Source organism: Canis lupus, chromosome 7 (assembly GCF_048164855.1).
Source record: "Canis lupus baileyi chromosome 7, mCanLup2.hap1, whole genome shotgun sequence".
Classification (NCBI taxonomy): Eukaryota; Metazoa; Chordata; class Mammalia; order Carnivora; family Canidae; genus Canis; species Canis lupus.
In genome coordinates, this window is record NC_132844.1 from 38,740,226 (window position 1) to 38,760,438 (window position 20,213).

Here is a 20,213-nt window from a genome sequence, read left to right on the forward strand (position 1 = left end):
GCTGCCAAACTTCCTGTTATTGTTGTTGTTGTTGTTGTTTTCTTAACCCAGGAATCTTCCTATGAGAACACAAGTTTCACACTGGGGTGATAGAGAGGAAGACTTCTGTCCTGTATCCATGCATCTTGTCCCAGAACTGCCTTTCTAATAACTCATGATTCTGAAGGGCACATAAAACATCATAATAAGTGCATTTTGTGTTTTCATTTATTTCTTGGGAGAATAGCAGTCATTATTAATGTATGTTCTTGACATATCATTGGATTCACATTCCCAACTATTTTGAATCACTACCTAAAATAGTCTTTTGAGGAATGTTAAATAAAAAAAAAAAAAAAAAAAAGCCATTCTCAACTAAGTTGCTGAAGCACAGCTGTTTTCTATGAGTTGTACTATTCCAATTCTGCTTTCTCAAACACTGTGCTTAGCTACCTCAGGTTTCTCAATTTTAAAATATTATTTTATAACATAAAAATGTACTAGAAATATCTTTCTTTTTTCTACTTTTAGGGAGAGGGAAATATCATTTCTATTTTTCACTGTTTGAAAGAAAACATAAATAGGGATTGATTTCTTTCGGTTTTGGAGCTGATGGTACCATTTTGTTTATGTAGATAAGGGGTCTAAAGCAAGGTTTCTCAACTATACACTATTGACATTTTTGGCTAAGTAATTCTTTGTAGTGGGGGGTTGTCCTATACATTGTAGTACATATAGCAGCATCCCTGGTCTTTACACACTGGATTCCAGTAGCACCTTCTCCATGCCACCCACCTTGTGATGATCATAAATGTCTCCAGACACTGCCCAAAGTCCCCTGGGAGGCAAAATCTCCCCTGGTCAAGAACTCTGGTCTAAGTCATATCACTCACAGAGAGCCATGAGTATTACCTATCTTCTTTATCAAAGTCTTCAAAAAGTGAAATTCCTGTCCTTCAAACTACTTGCTACTCTATTACTTTACTAGTCCTTAAATATTCTACCTAAAGTAAACTAATAACAATTAAGATTTCCCACATCCTTCAAAAAAAAAAAAAAAAGCAGCTGACAAAAACCCTAGAATTTAGATGTTAGAGGTTACTATCACATTGAAAATTCATTTCACTTCCCTTGACGTTATTTCCTTATTTTTACTTGATCATAAAAGGCATTTAAATTATTTTATCACAATGAATATTCAAATTTTTTGTTCAAAATTCCAAGTAAAGAGATTTTCAATAAGCAGATAACTTCATATAATTCATATAATGCATAAACCTTTTATTATTCATAAACTTTATAACTAATGTAGCAATAATGGAACTTTGAGAGTTTCTGTGTCAGTTATATACCTTTTTACTATTTTAATTTTAACATGTTTATTGGAAAATTACCAGGAAACAGAAAAGTATGTAGATTACCATAATCCTACTATACAGAGATAATCACATTTAGGTGTTGATCTTTCTACATTATTCAATTCATATAAATATATCCTATACTAAACCCTTAAACAAATCATGATTTATACTCCAGTCTGTGACTTAGCCATAATGTTTACTAGACATTAAGGGCAAAATCTGTAATGATAAATATACTTAACTTTCTCAAAAACTGTATTTTACAGCACTAAAGTACACAATGTTGTATTATCTACTTTCAGCAATAATCTCTACATGCTATAATTTTTCTGCTTCTCTAATCCACAGGCTTTAACAATAACAAGAGAGAAGTGAACCCGCAGACACCTGCAGATACAATTAGGGATTTTTTTTCTACTCTATGTGTCATCTAGATATAGATGTCCAAAATTCTAATTTTTCTGAGAATTCTAGTGGAAGGAAGAGAGGGTTTTATATTTTCATGGTCACCTTTTACCTTCCTTTGCTCCATATGGATCCATTGAAACAAAACAAATTAACAAGAACCCCTCCCCCAAAAAAAATCCCTCCAAAGGCCATTTATGTGTTTAGAAAATGTCACTGAAAATTTGTCCTTGAACATTAGAAATTATTTCTCCATGTCCCTTCTATCCCCACATTCAGGAAATCTTCAGGAACTGTGTCATCCTTTATAGTTCCCAGGTCATACCACCTCCCTGGTTCTCTGTGCCCTTTCTCTTCTCCCTGGAGCAAGAAGAAATTCTTCTGTTTCCTACAGAGCTCTTTAACTCCACGTTGGTTGCATACAGCCCTTCAAAATCAATGAAGAGCCTTGAGAGAGTTGATGAACAAAATACTTGATTATTGTACAATTTTCAGTCAGAAAAGCCCTGGTAACCAATTAGTCTAACTCTTCGATTCAAAAAATAAATAAATAAATAAAAATGAAGAAACCAGTTGACTATTCTAATTTTATATTTATTGACTACAGTTCAAAGTGTGGGTCAAAGTAAGGGAATAAACACTTGTGAATCATTAGAACACCTGAGGGCCTGGGGCCAGGGACCCAACCTTATGTAACTGGGTAACAGAGGACTCATCTCAATCACTGTGACTCCATTCTCTATAAAATAGGAATAGAACCCATGCTAATAAGAACATCGGTGACCCATATAATGGTTTGCAAAGCATGTTCAAACAGATTGGTTGCTTCTCCCCTTAGAACAACACAGCAAAAGAGATACAGCATTTATAATTATTATCATCCTCATTTATAGAGTCAGAGGAATTAGTGGCCTGATTGAATCCCACTGAAGTAGCTGAGCTCAAAACGGTCCTTGAATCCAAATACTACAGCAACTGCCTTCTCTCTATCTGGAAAGAAAGTTACGAGAATCTAATGAAATTACATATATAATGTAATAATATATATATAATTTTCCAAATGAAAAAGAAAAATTAATGAAAACCCAATACTTCTTGCTGTATTTATTTTCAGGTAACTTTGGTAATATGCAGCCACCTAAGAATGCTTTCATGCGAGTGCAGGCATTTTTCTACCAACATTTCCTCCAAATGGCACAGTACATTTTAAATAAAACAACATAGGGCAGCCCCAAATGGCTCAGCGGTTTAGCACCGCCTTCAGCCCAGGGCGTGATCCTGGAGTCCCGGGATTGAGTCCCATGTCAGGCTCCCTGTGTGGAGCCTGCTTCTCCCTCTGCCTGTGTCTCTGCCTCTCTCTCTCTCTCTCTCTCTGTGTCTCTCATAAATAAATAAATAAATAAATAAATAAATAAATAAACAAACAGACAAACAAACAAACTTTAAATAAAACAACATATTAGGATTAAACCATTACACTATGACTAGTTTTTACTTCCATGATGATTCTTTAATGTTTCTGGACTTGCTTTTAAGATTTATCCTGCTCCTTATCAATTGGCAGGTGATCCAAACACTTCTTTGGTCTCATCTCTTACACATGAGCATGCCTGCTTATGCACATGTGCATACACACACACACATACACACACCACACACACACCTTTACTTTCTCCATTGTTTCTGATAATGATTTTTTTTCCTTGCCTTTGACTATTTACAACACAGACTGCAAGTCCAGCAGACGGATTTCCCAAGATGTACTGATTCTAAGAGACTCCCAGGAGCATTTTGCAGTGACCCGAGTATTCTCCTTCAACAACACAGAAAACTAAAACGTATTATATCTGAAAAATTTGAAACCCCAAAAGCTCAAAAATGTCAATTCCTCAAATATTCTATGTTCTAGATTTTTAATTTCTTTGTAATTTTCCACAGAATATTTTTTCCATAATTTTCATTCATTTCTCAAGCTATGAAGCTCACAATTGAACACATTTTCTATTGAGTTTTCGTGTGTGCTGAGTCAAATGGTTTCAAATGATACAATTACTACATCAAAAAACAAACAGGCACTTAAAATACACCCTCTCCATACCCAATCTGTACTAGAATGTGTGGGATCTGAAGGCACAGTTGTTCTCAAGTACAAAAAAGAGAATCTACTACATTATGAATTGCTTTTGAAGGAAATAAAATAATTTCACTATATATATATATTATATTTTCTTTCTTAGAATTACCACATATATTCCTGATTGATGTTTGTATTTCAGTACACTGAGATCCCAAACAACATTTTATCCCATCCTAACTACCTTATAATTGTGATTAAATATATATATTGATACCTTACACTTATTTTTAATAAATTTCATAAGACTTTTTGTAATATTGAAAATTTTCATAAAAACAATATTCCCACTTGGTTTAAAAAATTAGACAACAATCCTCCTCATACACAATTGTAATACTCTCAAAAGGGAAAAGTCTTTTAACCATTCTATTTTTAGAAAAGTAAATAATAAACTTAGTTGAAAAAATATAAAAATTTGGATAATGAAACAACTAGAATATCTTGCTATTTATCTATCACATAGAGATGTGCTTGACACTAATCTATATAAAGTGAGGTTTTAGTTCCTCTACTGTAGTACTTTCACAGCACCTCTGTAATTTTGATGATCATGTTATTTTAAGCTTTGTTGGTTCTAAATTGGAAATCTCTAGTTACACTTCTGTTTCTTGTCCAGTAAATTTTAGTCTTGACACCATTCTAGGTGGAATAAGACTGTTGATGCCTGTGTGCATACCTCTACTTTTGCTACCTTCTTTTATCTTCCTCCTCTGTCAGCTAGCTATTTACTTTTACTCTTTTAGGGTTGTAAACTGAACTGTTAAGTATTTGAGCTGATAAAAGAATGTTTTCATATTTAAGTCAGATTGAGTTCAGTTTTCTACCACAAGAGAAACCCTCTTAACTTCATAACCTCCTACCTGCTTACCTGCTAGCCAGGAAAAGGGGTGCTACCATCTACGTTGTGTAAATGACTATTTTAAAAGGATGTATGATTTTTTTAATACATCAGTATCATTAAAATATATCTCATAAAACAAAGCAAAGTGATAAGATGAAGCTCTGCCATAGTCTAAGACAATATCTTACTCAGGAAAAGCCTTTCAAAAATAAAACCATTATAGAATATTATTTGAAAACAGGGGGATACATTGTTTATTTTCTAAAAGAGACACTAAAATGGAAGGAAATAGGTGTATAGTAATCCTGGAGAAAATATTTATTGCATTTGAAACATATTCTAGGGGTTATTGTCTTACTATAAAGGCTACTGAAGGGTAAGATGGGAAGTAACCATGACTTAAGTATAATTTATAATATGTATTTTAGTTTATTTTTAAGTCAAACATTTTTTCAGTGACACCTTGAGTTTGCAGAAAACATCCATAAATCTGTTTCCTATAACTTTAAAAAATAAGTGTAATAAATTTTCCCTATTTTGTACTATTCTATACTTTTCTGCCTCTCTGAAAAAGGTTTTGAGATTCTATGACTGGTGAATCAAATTCCTCTTCCTTTGTGAATGAAAATCACAGCAATCTCCTTCATGTCCTCACTACACATTCTGATTAAGTTATGGTCAGCTCATCACGCGCAGGATTTATGTATGGTTCAAAACGTGTTATTCATGCACGTAATAATTCACCTCAGAAAGTATTTTAGGTAGCTTAAATAAAATGTACGCATACAAATACAAGCTAGTAATATATAGGTGAAAAATAATAAGCCAAATACTATGTTTATTAAAAAATCACAATGAAGCAGGACATAATACCTTCTTAAATTGAACTGTAAATTTAGTTCTGAGCTTCCTGATAGTTTAAATAAAAAGGAGAAGTTACAAATATTTCAATTCAAGGGAAACCAAACTTCTGCTAATACTAAACTCTAAAAGAAATTTCCCTTAGGGACTGTAGCCCAGAATAAAATGGGGAGGAAAACCTAGTGTGCCTATCACCAATATTTTCTGGAATTTTCTTCCTGTTTCTCCATATGCATATAGAAGTGTCTTGCCATAAGTAGGTACCGCACTGAGGAAACTGCATGGGCAGGTTCAAGAAATCAGAAAAACAGAAATTGTTAAAGGAGAGCCAAGGGATCTGATGTTGTGGATTCTCTCATCCCTATTGAAATCAGGAAAAAAAAAAACGAGCAAATTGTTTTTCTATTCTCTCTCTATAGATATTATTTCACTATTCCTAATAACATTTTCAAATAAGCAAACTGGATTCAGTGAATTGAAGTCAAAGGAAAGTCTGATTTGTCCAAAACACATAGAAATTCGGAGTCATCTCAATGATCAGAATAAAGAAGGTATGAATCAAGTTATTTGTTATACTCAGTGATGAAGCAGTCTTAAGATGATAGTATCTTAAATGTAAAAACACAGAAAAATCATATTGTCATTAGTCATATTACCATAAATCATGTGATACAGCTTATAAAAGACCTTATGTCTCTATATTTTAAAAATAATTATCTTTACAAATGCTAAAACTACAACAGCTTCTTTAGTAAACATTTAAATGTATGTTAAAACTGGCAGTTCTCTAAGAGTGACACCTCTCTTGTTCCATACTGAATAACTGATGAAGAAATAATTGATGAAAAACTGAAAATATTACTTAGTGAATGAAATATCACCATAGTGAAGTCAGGAATATTACCCAATTGATAAAATATTCATTCCCTGTAATAAATGGGTGTGAAGTCATCAATTATCAGGAAACTACCAAACACTGGTTTTGACTTAAATTTACTTAATAAGCCATGTTTATTGGATTCATATTGATCGATTCTTCCACAATTTCCACTTAGAAAATGAAATCTGTGCACTTAATTAGTTGAAAATAACAACTGCTGGTTCAATTAAATTTAGCAAATTTCACATTCTAGTGTTACCATATGTACATTTGTTTGAAGTAATAATTAAACTTCTGTACTAGATTGCATATTTTGGAACAAAGTAAACAAATCACATTATGAAATATCTCTAAAAATACACATTTGATTTCCTCTCGGAATATTAAGCACAAATGCCTTAAGTGAATCCCTAATAAATGGCTGCAAAAATTAGTTGATTATATGGGTATAAATTTGACCTAGCCATTAATAAATTCTACATAAAACTATGCACATTGGCAGTCACAGAATACATTAAATTTCATTTAGAGAGAAAAATGTAAAAAAAAGAAAGAAAAAATAAAACTTGGGAGTGCTGCCTTGCTCTAAAATTAAGGAGGTGGAGTTTCATTCATATCTAAGTTGTGGGAAAACTAATGGGATCAAAAAAATATTTCAAGTTGAGGGGATCTCTGGGTGGCTCAGTGGTTTAGCGCCTGCCTTGGGCCCAGGGCATGATCCTGGGGTCCTGGGATCAAGTCCCACATCAGGCTCCCTGCGTGGAGCCTGCTCCTCCCTCTGCCTGTGTCTCTGCCTCTCCATGTCTCTCATGAATAAATAAAATCTTTAAAAAATAAAAATAAAAAAATATTTCAAGTTGGAAAAATGTGCAAGTCAGGGGAAATACTGCTGGGCCTCTAGTAGGCAATTACCTTGATACTTGGTAGAAAAGCAGAGAAGGACTGTAAACATATTTAAGGCTGCTGTGCACTTGGCACAACGTCTCACAAAATTTCAATAAATGCTATCTTGGTTGGATCTCACAGCATTCTTGATGAGGCATGCAGAGTTGGGGATATGGTCCTTTCATAACAGAGTTAGTCATTAAGAGATTTGCTGAAGGTCAATCCAGAATCTGGATCTTTGGACAAAATTTAGGCATGGAGTTTATGCCTAAGACACGACAGTTATTTTAAATGCAAATAAGTGTGATTGATTTTAATAAATGCAAGTATGTTGTTACCACAAACTATTTTTTCATCATTGTGTAGTCCACTTTCAGTAAAGAGCTCAATAATGTTTATGTGACCATCAATAACAGCAGCTAAGTAATCCTATTCATATCAAATAAGCAACCATGGAGTGGCTATATTATTTGCAAAGTAGTGTGATTAACAGCTAGAGTCATTTATAACAAGTAGTTTACTCAAGTTCTTTATCTCTCTCTCTCTAGAGAGAGAATAATATAGACATTATAATAATATAATTTATATATATATAATTTTCTATTCATCTATTTTATCCAACCTCCATTGAAGACCATGTGTGACTTTATTGCAGAAATAAAGTTCACAATACAGATGATTTGTATGTAAAACTACATTTTCACTCTTGAATGCAATTTTCGAAGAAAGAAGAAGAAAGGAAAGAAAGAGAAAGAAAAGAAAGAAAAGAAAGAAAGAAAGAGAAAGAAAGAAAGAAAGAAAGAAGAAAGAAAGAAAGAAAGAAAGAAAGAAAAGAAAGAAGAAAGAAAGAAAGAAAGAAAGAAAGAAAGAAAGTAAGTAAGTCAGCAGTACCATGACCACCTGCGTTTAAGAGCAGGCCAGACAGTAAGGTCTGGTTCAGATACCTCCTATTCTGGCAAACTTTATTAACACAAATGCATTCATTATTAAGTACTCTTTGGCCAGACACTTTAAAGCGACGTTAGGGCCTTAATGTGAACAGCCGAGAGTTCTACAACGTGTCTGCGCAGTTTTCTTTCACACGGGAACTTTCTCCACAGAAGGAGTCTCAAAGCGCAGGGTACGGGTGTCGTGACCTACACAAGCAGGACGCGCAGCCTTGCCGTGTCCGTGCACAGCCTAGATCGTCCCGCGGTAACCGAAGCCCCAGACCTGCCTCCTCGACAGCCTCGCACCCGGTGACACGGCCTCGACGCGCGCTGGGCGCCGGGGGCAGGTCCCACCTCGGGGCTCGGAGCGGTTTGCTCCCAGTGGATCGGGGCGGGTGTGTTGCCGGAGTCGCGTCCCATTGGCCGCGCTCTCGGGGACGGGCCCGGCTCTCCGACACTGGATTGGACGGAACTACCCCCCGTAGGCCGAGATCATTGGAGGGTGCGGGAGCCAGGGGGTGGGGCGGGTTCCCCAGGATTCTTGACCGAGCGCGCTCCGCTGCGGAGCAGGGCGCCGGGCGCCGGGCTGGAGCCGGGCGGGCGGCCGCGGAGGCAGGACGGGAGGGTCCCGGCGCGAACGGGGGGAGGGTCTCGGGGGGGTCGAGCGGGACAGGGGCCGCTCGCTGGCCGCCCGGGAGCAGCGCCCGATTCCCCGCCGGCGGCGGCCGCTCCGAGACAGCATCTGTCACCGCTCTTCCTCAGCCCTTCTTGGGCCGGGCCGGGCTCCGCCGGAGGCGGCTGGGAAGACGCGGGACCCAGCGTGGCGAGCCCATCAGCTGTCAGGCGAGCGGCGAAGCGACCCGAGGCGGCGGGAGGCACACAAAGAGCGCGGTGAGCGGCGGCGGCGGCGAAAGGGGGCGGCAGATTCGGGACGGCAACTCCCGGCCGCGCCCGCCCGCCCGCCCGCGCCGCCGCCGCCGCCGCCGCCGCCGGGGCTGGGTCCGCGGCCGCCGAGACAATGCGGCCGGGCTCCGGCGCCGCGCGCCTCGGAGCACGGGAGCCTTCGAGCCCCCGGCCCCCGTTTGACCGTCCCTCGGCTCGCCCAGCCCCCTCTCGGGAGACTTGGCCCCCGCCCGGGAAGGGGCGCCCCCTCGCTCCCGCAGCCGGGAAGGAAGTCGGTCCGCGGCCGCCGAGCCCGGCAACTTGCGAGCCGGGAAAAGTTTGCGGCGCCTCCGCGGGGCGGCGCGGCGCGGCGCGGCCCGGCCCGCCCCGCCCCGCCCCTGGCGTCCGCGGTCACCGCCGGTGACTTTCTGGACTCGTCGTCAGCCTGGGCCGCGGCGCGGCGGGCGGCGACTGCGGGGAGGGCCCGAGTCCGTCCGGAGGCGCCCGCGCCCGGGGCTGCGGGTGAGTTGGCTTGTGGGGCGCGCCGCTTCCAAGCTGTCCGGGGCCCCTGGGTCTGGGGGGACGGCAGGGAGACTCAGCGCCTTTGGTACTTTTTGGAGCGCGCGGGGAGAACAGATGCAAGTGCGATTGCTTCCGAGTAGCTGACCTGCCGCGACCCGCGACCCGCGACCCGCGACCCGCGACCCGCGGCGGTGGGAACCTCTGAGGAGCCGCGGCTCCCGAGGGCCTGTGCGGGGTGGGGGCTGGGAGGTGGAAAGATGAGAAGGTCGCGCACCAGCCCTGCCTCGTAAGCGGCTCGGCGTGACCTTGGACAAGTGACTTAACCACTTAGTGATACAGGAGGCTGGAGCTTACGTGATCTGTGGGGTCTTCTCATTTTTTAAATACATCTCGGTTTGAGATTTTCCTCGGGCCTCAACGTGGTACAGCGAGTTACGGTATACGAGTTATCCGGTAGGCCAGGATTTATTTACAGGCGCCTGCAGTCACCTTTCAGCCTCCTGAGGAAACTTTTAAGTCCGAGGTTTTCAAACAGTAATATTCGAAGGTTTGGTTTTTGGTTGTTTGGGGTTTTGTTTTGTTCTCCTCCCCCCCCCCCCGCCCCAGTGAAAAATAATTATCCATTGTTTAAAAACACTTTTTAAAACTAATCTACTTTGCTGCACCATTTGGAGTAGTAGGAGCCATGCTGGGGACAGAGAACCAAGCTTAAGAGTGAAGTGGCAGGTGCCTCCAGCGATCCCTTCATCCCTTCTGGATTCAGTTTAGGGGGAGAACAAGGCTTTTATTATACATAGGAGAGAGAAAACAGGGCAGGTGTTTTGTTGTTATTGTTTTTCTGTGTTGCTTCTTTCTACTGCAAACTTGTGTGTGGAGGGCAGTGGGGGAGTGGGCTCTAACTTCTGACAGAGGAAAAGAAAATGTCACTTATAACCAAAGTGAATCTTAAACTAATGTAAATCTTCCTTACAGGAACAGTTACACGTAATGCAAGTACATCTTGATCTAATTTTAATGAAGGATTGAAAATAGCTGCTATGTTCGGTATCACTGCCGCCAAGATGGCTCACTTACATAATCTTCTTTGTTGGGATGTGTTAGTGACATGTATAATTTTGATAAATTATTAATGTTAAAGGTTGGGTCTGGGAGTGGTATTGGGAATATTTTCATCACTGGTTTCAATATAATGTAGTGTTAACTTTTGGTTATACTAATAACCTGCAATTTTTTTCTCTAAAAAGTGAAATCGAACATTTTCCCTAACCAAAATTCTTTCAACTACTAAATGTATATTTGTCAGTGCTGAATACAGGCAAAATTATTTTGTTCTCTCAATGATAAATTTTCCCAGTTTTTTCACTATTCGTGAACATGCCTTCTAGGAGTCAGGTGCTCCACTGGGTTTTCTCTTCTCATGGAGCTTATAAAAACAAAAACTGATTTCTTTTAATGTAAGTACATAAATACACTCAATAAATATTCACTGGTTAAAATACTCAGTGCTTGGATAAAAATAACTTAAAATTCTTTTCACCCATCCTTAAAGAGAATTATCATGCTTTGAGGGGAAAAAAGAAGGTGTCAAAGAAAACTGGCAGAAAAACTGAGCTTAATTCCGGTATCCATCCTCAAAGTTTATATTTTAAAATTAGGGATACAGATTTGGAAAGAGACAAAAACGGTTGATAGGGTTTCTAGGAGAAAGCAATATTGATTTAACATTATATATTTTATGACCTATCTTTCTTTGAAGAACACAAACCTTTTGAAAATGTATGTTTCTTGAATTATCAGTAGCTATTTGCATTGCGATTGAATATCTAATTAAATGGCCTAATCATAGCCATCATATTTCACATCAGTGATATCTGATTTTTAAACTCACTGTTTAAATAACATGAAATAAGCCTTTCAGTGCAGTTGCATGAAGGAAAGTATATCTTTTGAAATCAACTAAATCTACGGTGAGAAAATTACCTCCAATCTTACACCAAATATAAAATATGCACTGGAAATAGCATCTATCCAAGGAGGTCTTCACTCTAGACATGTGTGTGACTCTAGACATCTATGTGTGCAGAGGGATCCTGTATGGACTACATCATGTATAAGATACTCTGATTTTCCTAAGGAGTCTGTGTAATAATCTATTTGTTGACAAGGAAAGTAAGTCCCCAACATTTGTAAGCCTGGAAACTTCTGGAAAGCCTATTGGCCTTATTTAAAATGACCACTCAACCTAAAACATAGCATTGATATTTGAACAACGTGCTGTCTTTGTAGAATGTGCATTCTTCTCATTGCAGGTTTGCTGTTTGGGCAGCCTTGCAGGGGGTTAGAGCAGTGCATCCGAGAGGGTGGTCCTTCAACCACTTGTGTCAGAATCTTCTGTATCATCTGCAAAGCTTTAGACCGCTGGGCAGCTTTCTACATTTAAAGAATCAGAATGTCTGTGAGCATAACCTAGAGTCTATATTCTTAATAAGCTCCTCCCAAAGTGAGAATAACGCTGAATTTTGAGAATTCGTGTTAGGGTTTTCTTGCCAATGTTTAATGACAACTGTTGCTTTCCCCACAAACATTTAAAGAGTACCCCTTCCCTCTATGCTCACTGCTCTGATCACTTTCCCTCTGGCACCAGAGCTGGTGGTGTCATCTCTTAGTTGTGGCCGGGGAGCCCCTCATGAACTGCTTCTACAAGCAAACCAAGATACCATCTTCAAGCAGTGTTAAGGCAGCTTTGGAGCAGAGGGCCAGGAGACCCCTTCTTCTATGGGATACTCCCACCATCCCCTCCTCCACCCACCTCCTCATCAACTAAGGAGATGAAGTTTCAGCTCCTTGGGGAATGTACCCCAAGGTACAGAAGGCCTGAGAGGGAACAGAGCTAGAATGCTAAATGGAAAGCTATCCCCTCAGCCTATTTGACAATTTTGGTTCTGAAGCTGATAATTTAGCAGTCAGGTGTATGGGAGAACCCAGGTCCCTTGCTGTTTATTGTTAAAACTTTCATCTACAAACCTGTATAATGGCTCCTGTAATCTCTGGATCCATAGAATCCCTGACATTGTACTATTTTCATGTTTTTGAGGAAAAAGGGAAGAGTTTAGGAGAGAAGTTCAAAGTGTAGGCTAAGGAGTCAGTCACACCTGATTCAAATCCTAGCTTTGCCATTTACTACCTACGTGACTTTGAGCTGCATCCCTGACCCTATAAGCTTCAATTTCTTTGGAATATGAGGATCATAGTACCTGCCTCATAGGAGTTGTTTTGGGAATTATGTAATATATAAATGAGTGACAGATAATAATTGTCACTCATTATATACTCCATATATGTACTTTTAATTTATTATAGTAACTTTTTAAAATTTCTTTTTTAGCCCTGGAGAGTTGCTGTAGAAGAGGGATAAGAGAGGAAGACAACGCAGGAGGAGATAAGTCACTCTGGACTCAAGGGAAGGTCATACCACTAAATAGTAGTTGTTGAGCAGAGAGGAAAGGGACAAGGGAAGGCTATAGACTGCAGCACTGCTAGTAACCTAGATTTCCCCATGTAGCATACTGGCCTAGTGCTGTCCCCTCTACCCTCTTCCCTTTTCATACCACTTGATATGCTTTTTTTTTTTTTTTTTTAACTCATTTTGAGAAACACTGATTGTGTAGTCTGCCTCAAAATGTTAATACTGGTTTTGGATTTTAGTGTCTGTGATCCTCAACCTTGCAGTAGCTCAGAGGTGGCAACTGTGTCTTCTCTTGGCATCTAGCCTTTGGAATTATGGAAGGGAAGAGATATTCTCTCTCTGATCCCAAGCAAATAGATCCAGTATCCAACTCTAAATTTGCCTTTTCAGAGAAGTGTATGCCATCAAGACATGGCAGAGTGATCAGAGAGGCCACTGCCCCCTGACTTTGAATAATACGTTTACTTTCTAGAGCTCTTCTACTTTTTGAAGTACTTTGTCTCTCATTAGCTCACTTTTTTCTTACAGTCCTGTAAAATATTAACATTAGTAGACAGACCCCTATGAGGCTCATCAAATCTTCCTCTCCCCATCTCCATTCTCTTGCAAACCTATTGCAAGGCTAGTCTTTGCTATCTTTGCATCATTTTTCTTAAAATCAAAATCCTTTCATCGTTTTCTATGTGTTCCAATATCAGATTGAACTTCCACTGCCTGGCTTATACAGCAGCCATAAAAACAGTATCCCATCCTACTCTAAATACATTCTCCCCATAGTTCCTGGAACATGGCCTACTCACCACCAGGCCCTAGCCCATATTGCCTATTGCCTCATTAGTGATGCCTCCTTTTGAACCACCTAGATTCTATCCATTCTTCAATTTCCAGCTCCTCTTTAGAGCCTTCCCATATCATCATTCCTTAAAGATTCCATCTTGCTCTGAATGTCTATGATAAGCACAGCTATTTGGTCAATTATAACCTGGTCTTAAAGTCCTAATGGAGAAAAAACATAGCATAAATTTGATATAGAGAAGAAAACACTAAACTAAGTAAGTTTTAAAGACCTGATGTCTACTAAAGAGCTGTGGGAGTAAAGTTAATTTGCTCTACCTTTGTGGTTCTACATTTTCTGAGCTGTGGCTATAGAAAGATTTGGGTCAGATGATGTTGATGGTGCGTGCCTTCTCATTCTGAGGCTCTGAGACAACTGGGCCTTCCTTATGTGGGATGGAATTGGGACTCTTACTGGTTCTTGGATGAAAATGTTAAGAATGGGCACTTAGTGCTTTCAGGACCTGTTCTGTCCCACAGATCCCTTGATGGGATCAGCAATTTTTGAATGCTATGTATCTTTTTTGGTAAGCTTTTTTTGGTAACCACAAGCCTTCAGGGAAGGGTTATTGGAGATAAATTAGGTAGCAGGATGATGCATTAGGGATAATAAAGAGTTATCATGTGAATGACTTTCTATAATGGAATAAATGGGGTCAGCTATTGGATAAACCATAAGTCTTAGCATTTAAATTTTACTTTGCATTTTATCTTCATTGAATAGCGCTGTATCGTAAGTAGTTAAATTTTTAAAATCATTTCATAAATTGAAAAACATTAAAATAGTCAAACTCTACGATAGGCACTAGGTGACTTTCCATAGTAATCTAGTTGATGACATGTTGTGAATCTGCATATGTATATGTGTGTGTGTGTGTGTGTATATATATGTGTGTGTGTGTGTGTGTATATATATATATATATATATATATATATATATATATATATACCACATGCACAGGACACTGAAATTGAGAAGGGAACCCTAAATTACAAGGGATTATACATTGACCAGATTTAAGAAGAATATCTCTTTAAAATGTGTTGACATTTAATTGACCTTTGAAAGTTCATTCTGTTAATCATACTCAAAGTGCTAAAGCTATGGTTGACTGCTCTGGTGTTTTTACATTCAGTCGTGCTTAGCATATAAATTCTTCAGCATAATTGCTACTTATTTAGCAAGAGTTTCCTTTCTTCTCTGAAAATATAAGTTGTGTTTTATTTTTGTATTTTTTTTTTAAACTTTGCTTCAGGCTAGATAGTGTTAGAGTTGAATTGAAATGCTTTCCTGTCATTAGTTGTATGGGGTGTGGCTTCTCAATATAAGAGTAATGGAAATTTCTTGCTTAGTGGAAGTGTACTTTTCGTCTGGCAAAAGTTTGAGGCATGCTGCTAAAATTTAGAGAAGCTTAGCACCTCAACCCTATATATTTTTAACATAATAAACTTTTGAAAAGTTTTCAATTCCATTTGTCTTGATTAAAACTGTCAATACTAATACTTCTTATTAAACAAGAATTCAAAGGATTTGTTTTCATAGCAAACCAATTATATCCCTTGAATTGCTGTGAGTGTAATTTAATTTTATTGTAAATGACGTTCATGTTTTTAAAAAGTCAAATATGATTCTTTTTTGAAGTTAACATTATATTTCTATCACCTATAGAACATCTGCTGAATTGTTTAAAAATTTCTGGGTGTTACATTTATGAAATCAGTCTATGAAAATAATTTTTTTAAAGATTTTATTTATTTATTCATGAGAGAGACACACACACACACACACACAGAGGCAAAGACACAGGCAGAGGGAGGAGCAGGCTCCATGCAGGAAGCCCGACGTGGGACTGGATCCCGGATCTCCAGGATCACGTCCCGGACCGAAGGTGGCGCTAAACCGCTGAGTCACTGGGGCTGCCCTGAAAATAATTTTAATTTTTTTATTTTTATTTTTTTAATTTTATGTATTTATTCTTGAGAGACACACACACACACACAGAGAGAGAGGCAGAGACACAGGCAGACGGAGCTAAGCAGGCTCCATGCAGGGAGCCCGACGTTGTACTCGATCCTGCGTCTCCAGGATCACACCCTGGGCTGAAGGTGGCGCTAAACCGCTGAGACACCAGGGCTGCCCGAAAATAATTTTTAATATGGTTAGCGGCCTTACAGGCTTCTAAATTACTATTCCTAATGATCATGAAAAACTAGCTACACTTCTTGTTAAATATTAATAGAAAAATAAAAGCATATAATTTCCGATTTTTGCTAATTTAACTCTGAGACTCCAGACATGTTTTTAAAATATTGTTTTATCTTAAAAGCAGTTTTTAAATAGAGACGATAAAGTTTAAACCAGAGTTTTTATTCTCGTGAGGTCATTTTATACCTTTCACATATGGAGCTCCGTATTTGTGATGTATTTGTTTCCTGTTTGTAATAAGTTTTGATCTCATTATATTCTTTATTTATTCCAATATTATAAGCATGGTAAACAGACTCATCTCATGAAACTGACCTTATTTTCTCATCATTGTCTCTCCTTCCCTATTGTCCTATCTTTTTTTCTGCCTTTTTCTGTTTCTAGTTTTATGACTTAACAGCTGTCCTTTTCATCTCATTATAGCCCCGCCTCCAAGGGAAAATAAGTTCTTTTGCCTTAGTCCAAACATTTGACTTCAAACTCTATCCTTTTTTAGACTATACAATGAAGCCTCTTAAATAATTTTATCTAATTAATGTAAAAAGAATCCAAAGGACTATGATGCTGAAGAGTCAGATACAGGATATCCCAGACTAAGGGTGAACTCTCACACATCCATTTTGTAAACTGGTTTCAACAGATTTATTTCTTCCTTGACAAATATCTCAAGACCAGGCCAGAACTGGTTAAATACAAAATATTTAGATAAAGCCTGATCCTTAGGTAATCTCTTTTGGTAATTCAACTGGATTGATGACTCATACTAACAAGTTGTTCTTTTCTGTTTGAAGTCTGTTTTACCATCATATGGAGTTTTTGTCATTTGAATCGATAATTTATTTTCATTTTATTTAACAAATTTTTACATAATTCTTTCTTTACCAAACACTGTTCTAAACACTTTACAAATGTTAGTTTATTTAATTACCTTGACTCGAAAGTTATGGTTATTACTATATAATTACAGTTATGGAATTGAGAAAAAAACTAAGACACAGAGTTTTATGGTAAGCCTTAAGTGAGGGAAGACTGATAAATGTAGGCAGAGAACATAACTTAGCAATAGCGCTAAGAATCTGCAAAAAGATGTGCAAGAGTTTTGGGAAGATGAGTCTGTGTGGAAAGGATCAACCCAGTCAGTAGGTCTTCTTCAATTTTAAGCCTTGGACTGTAGAATCAAAAGTCAAACTTAAAGGAAACATTCCTCTGTCCTGGGAAGTGATTATTGCATCAGAAGTGACTATTGCCATGGGTTTCAGCTGCATGGTGACATGGGCTGTACTGGCTCATTGTGATTCTCATAGGGTTGCGTGGATCTTTATGCCTTACCTCATCGTAGCATTTCTCAGAACAAGCTTCTGCCTTCCTACAGTTTGACTTCTCTCTCAGCTGGAAGCTTGGACATTGCAAATACAAATGGCAATTTTTTTTCCCCCAGCCCTAACTCCAGCCCAGTAGATTATCTCTTCTTGCCCTAATTTGTGCATTACACTGAAAATATTATTCAGTAGTGTTTATGTGAGTGTTATATGAAGTTTAGGGGCTGATCTTAAGTGATGAGATTAAAGGACAAAGTTATCTTTTCTTTTAAAATTGGGGATGGAAATGAAAGAAGATGAGAGAACTGCTGAATGCAGGAAATATGAGAAAAGAGAAAGACATCATGGAAAAGAAGAGATATGTGGAGGGGAAAAAGATGGTGAAAAAATGAAGAAAGAGAATTACTGATTTGCTTCACACCCACACCTCCTCCCCAGCTTCACAGTAACAGAGACAATTTCTCTCTCTTTTGCCTGATATGAGGTTCACCAGGAAGTTATGCGCCGTGGGAGTGGAAAATTTCTCCCGTTTGCATTTTAAGACTTGGGTGTGCTGCTCTGAGATGCCACTGGTATCTAAGTAATATTTGTTTATACTGGATATTTTTCTCTGTAGCCTTTGTGGATAGGGCTTAGAATACAAACAATACTGTTAACAGAACTGTAGGTACTTGATTGCTGTGTTTATTTTATTAGTTAAAAAACTGCCAGAGCTAGGACTTCTGAGCACATTTAAAAAATATCAGAGGCAATTTTAAGAAGTGCTTTAGAAAGAAAAAATAAGAAAAATTAGGACTTTCAGGCTCTAGAAAGCCAACCAATGTGGTAGGTTTCTTTTAAATTAATATCTTCAAAATCTCTAAGGTAGTTTCATTAATTATTTTTTAAAGTGAGTTTAAATTACTCGTCTTGTATATAAATCTTTTCTTGGTAGATAGCTTAGATAAAATAAAAGTGTGGCACTTTTGTTGCACGGAATGTAAAACTAAGGTTAATTCTTTAGGGAATTTAGGATTTTTTGTATGCTGTTTAAATCATCTCTAATGACTTCTTGTTCAGATCACAGATCCAAAAGTATTTCTTACTGATTTATAATTGCATTGGGACAGAATTACTGCAATTGTAATGTTCCCAGAAAATCTAAAATATATGGTTACTTTTACCCTTAAACTTTCTGAAAATTCATTTTATGGCCCCTGAACTCTGTAGAAAGTTACATTATTTAGTAGCATTTATCAAAAACACCCAGTTTAAAAAATACTAATCAAATGATAGAAGTATTGATTTGAAGAAATTAATTTATTTTTAAATGGTTATTCATTTCTCAGGTAGAGGAATCTGGTCTTAAAAGGTTTGATTAAATCCCCATTGGTAAAACAAAGTAAGTTTTTTTTTTCCCCCCTCAATCATTGCGTGGCAATAACATCATTCAGACATTTCAAGAATCACTAACAAATTACCCTTTTGGAATAGAAAGAGGGAAAAGGAACTTTTCTTCTCATTTTTTCTTTTTCATTGTATCCTTTCCTATAATCATGGAAATTTTCACTTTCCTCCACTGTTCATCAAAAGTTTCCCATTGGTGCATCCTAGATAACAACCACACTAATTTCTCTTAATATTAGGCAGAAACAGAAACCTGGCCTTTTAGAAGCTAATGTAAACCATCCCATGTTTACTCAGACTCTCCTCCACGGATACAAGAGGAACAAGATAGTAGTTTATGGTTTGTCATTATTGCTTTTGTGGCTATCGTGTTTGGTTGACCTAAGCTTTTTTTACCTCCATTCTTAATGCTGAATCTACAAATGAAATTAGGGCCAGTCACACTGTATTTCCCTCATCAGCTATCCCTGGTGGTTCAAATTTAGTACAAATCTGCTGTGAGCACGTATTAATTAGGCTAATATAATAGGATGGAATGATAACATGAGTTTTTCAATAACTATATTTTGAAGTGTGTTTTATCTTATGAGTTTACAGTTACTTTGTTGGAAATCTAGAAAATCCTTATGTGAACAACCAACCTACTGATAGCCCCAAACAAGATAAGTTAAACATTAACTTGTAGTAAACTCTGCTGAAAGTGTCTTTGATTTTGAGATGCAGTGAGCTATTTCAACTTAAGTTGCCCACTTCTTCATAGAATAGTGTGGAGGTCTTGCAACCTCATTTCAAGTTTGGACTCTGAATAAGAATTTTTTCAGCCCCGTTTTCTGTATGCTATGTCACTGTTTGTTGTAGGCATAAAGTATATGAGCCTCTATTCTTTTGCTCTTACAACTCAATTCTCATGCTGACAGTATTGGAGATAATTAAGTTCTTCTATAGAAAACTTCACAAGTCAGTTATTAACTACTGTGTCCGTAAATATACTCTTAAACTATTTTGTAGTCCTATTTTTAAAAATGTGTGGGTGTGGGAAGTAATGGTGAATGAAGTCAGGGTGATTAGTGCTTCTTTGTATTAAGAAAAATCACACTAGTTAAAGGAAGTCTGCTTCCATGATTTGTATATGTTTAATTTTTAAAAATTCTTCTGACCCTCTTCCACTTCGATTCCTACCCCTACCCCATAAATTAAAGCAATGAAGGAATTAGAGTCATAGGATTTCATAGCTGGAAGGATTTTAGAGAGAATCTGATTAACTCTCTTATTACACTTGAGGAAATTGATATTCAGTGAGGTCAAATGAGATCATGTAGC

The 20,213-nt window shown here is 38.1% G+C and overlaps 1 long non-coding RNA gene across 1 annotated transcript; it reads right to left on the reverse strand.

The window, feature by feature from the left end:
- Positions 1–2,318: 2,318 nt before the first annotated feature.
- LOC140636286 (uncharacterized) lies at positions 2,319–8,698 on the reverse strand. Its single transcript, XR_012033575.1, has 2 exons — positions 8,490–8,698; positions 2,319–2,735 (listed from the first exon to the last, which is right to left on the reverse strand). It is a non-coding gene; the product is annotated as an uncharacterized lncRNA (long non-coding RNA).
- Positions 8,699–20,213: the final 11,515 nt, after the last annotated feature.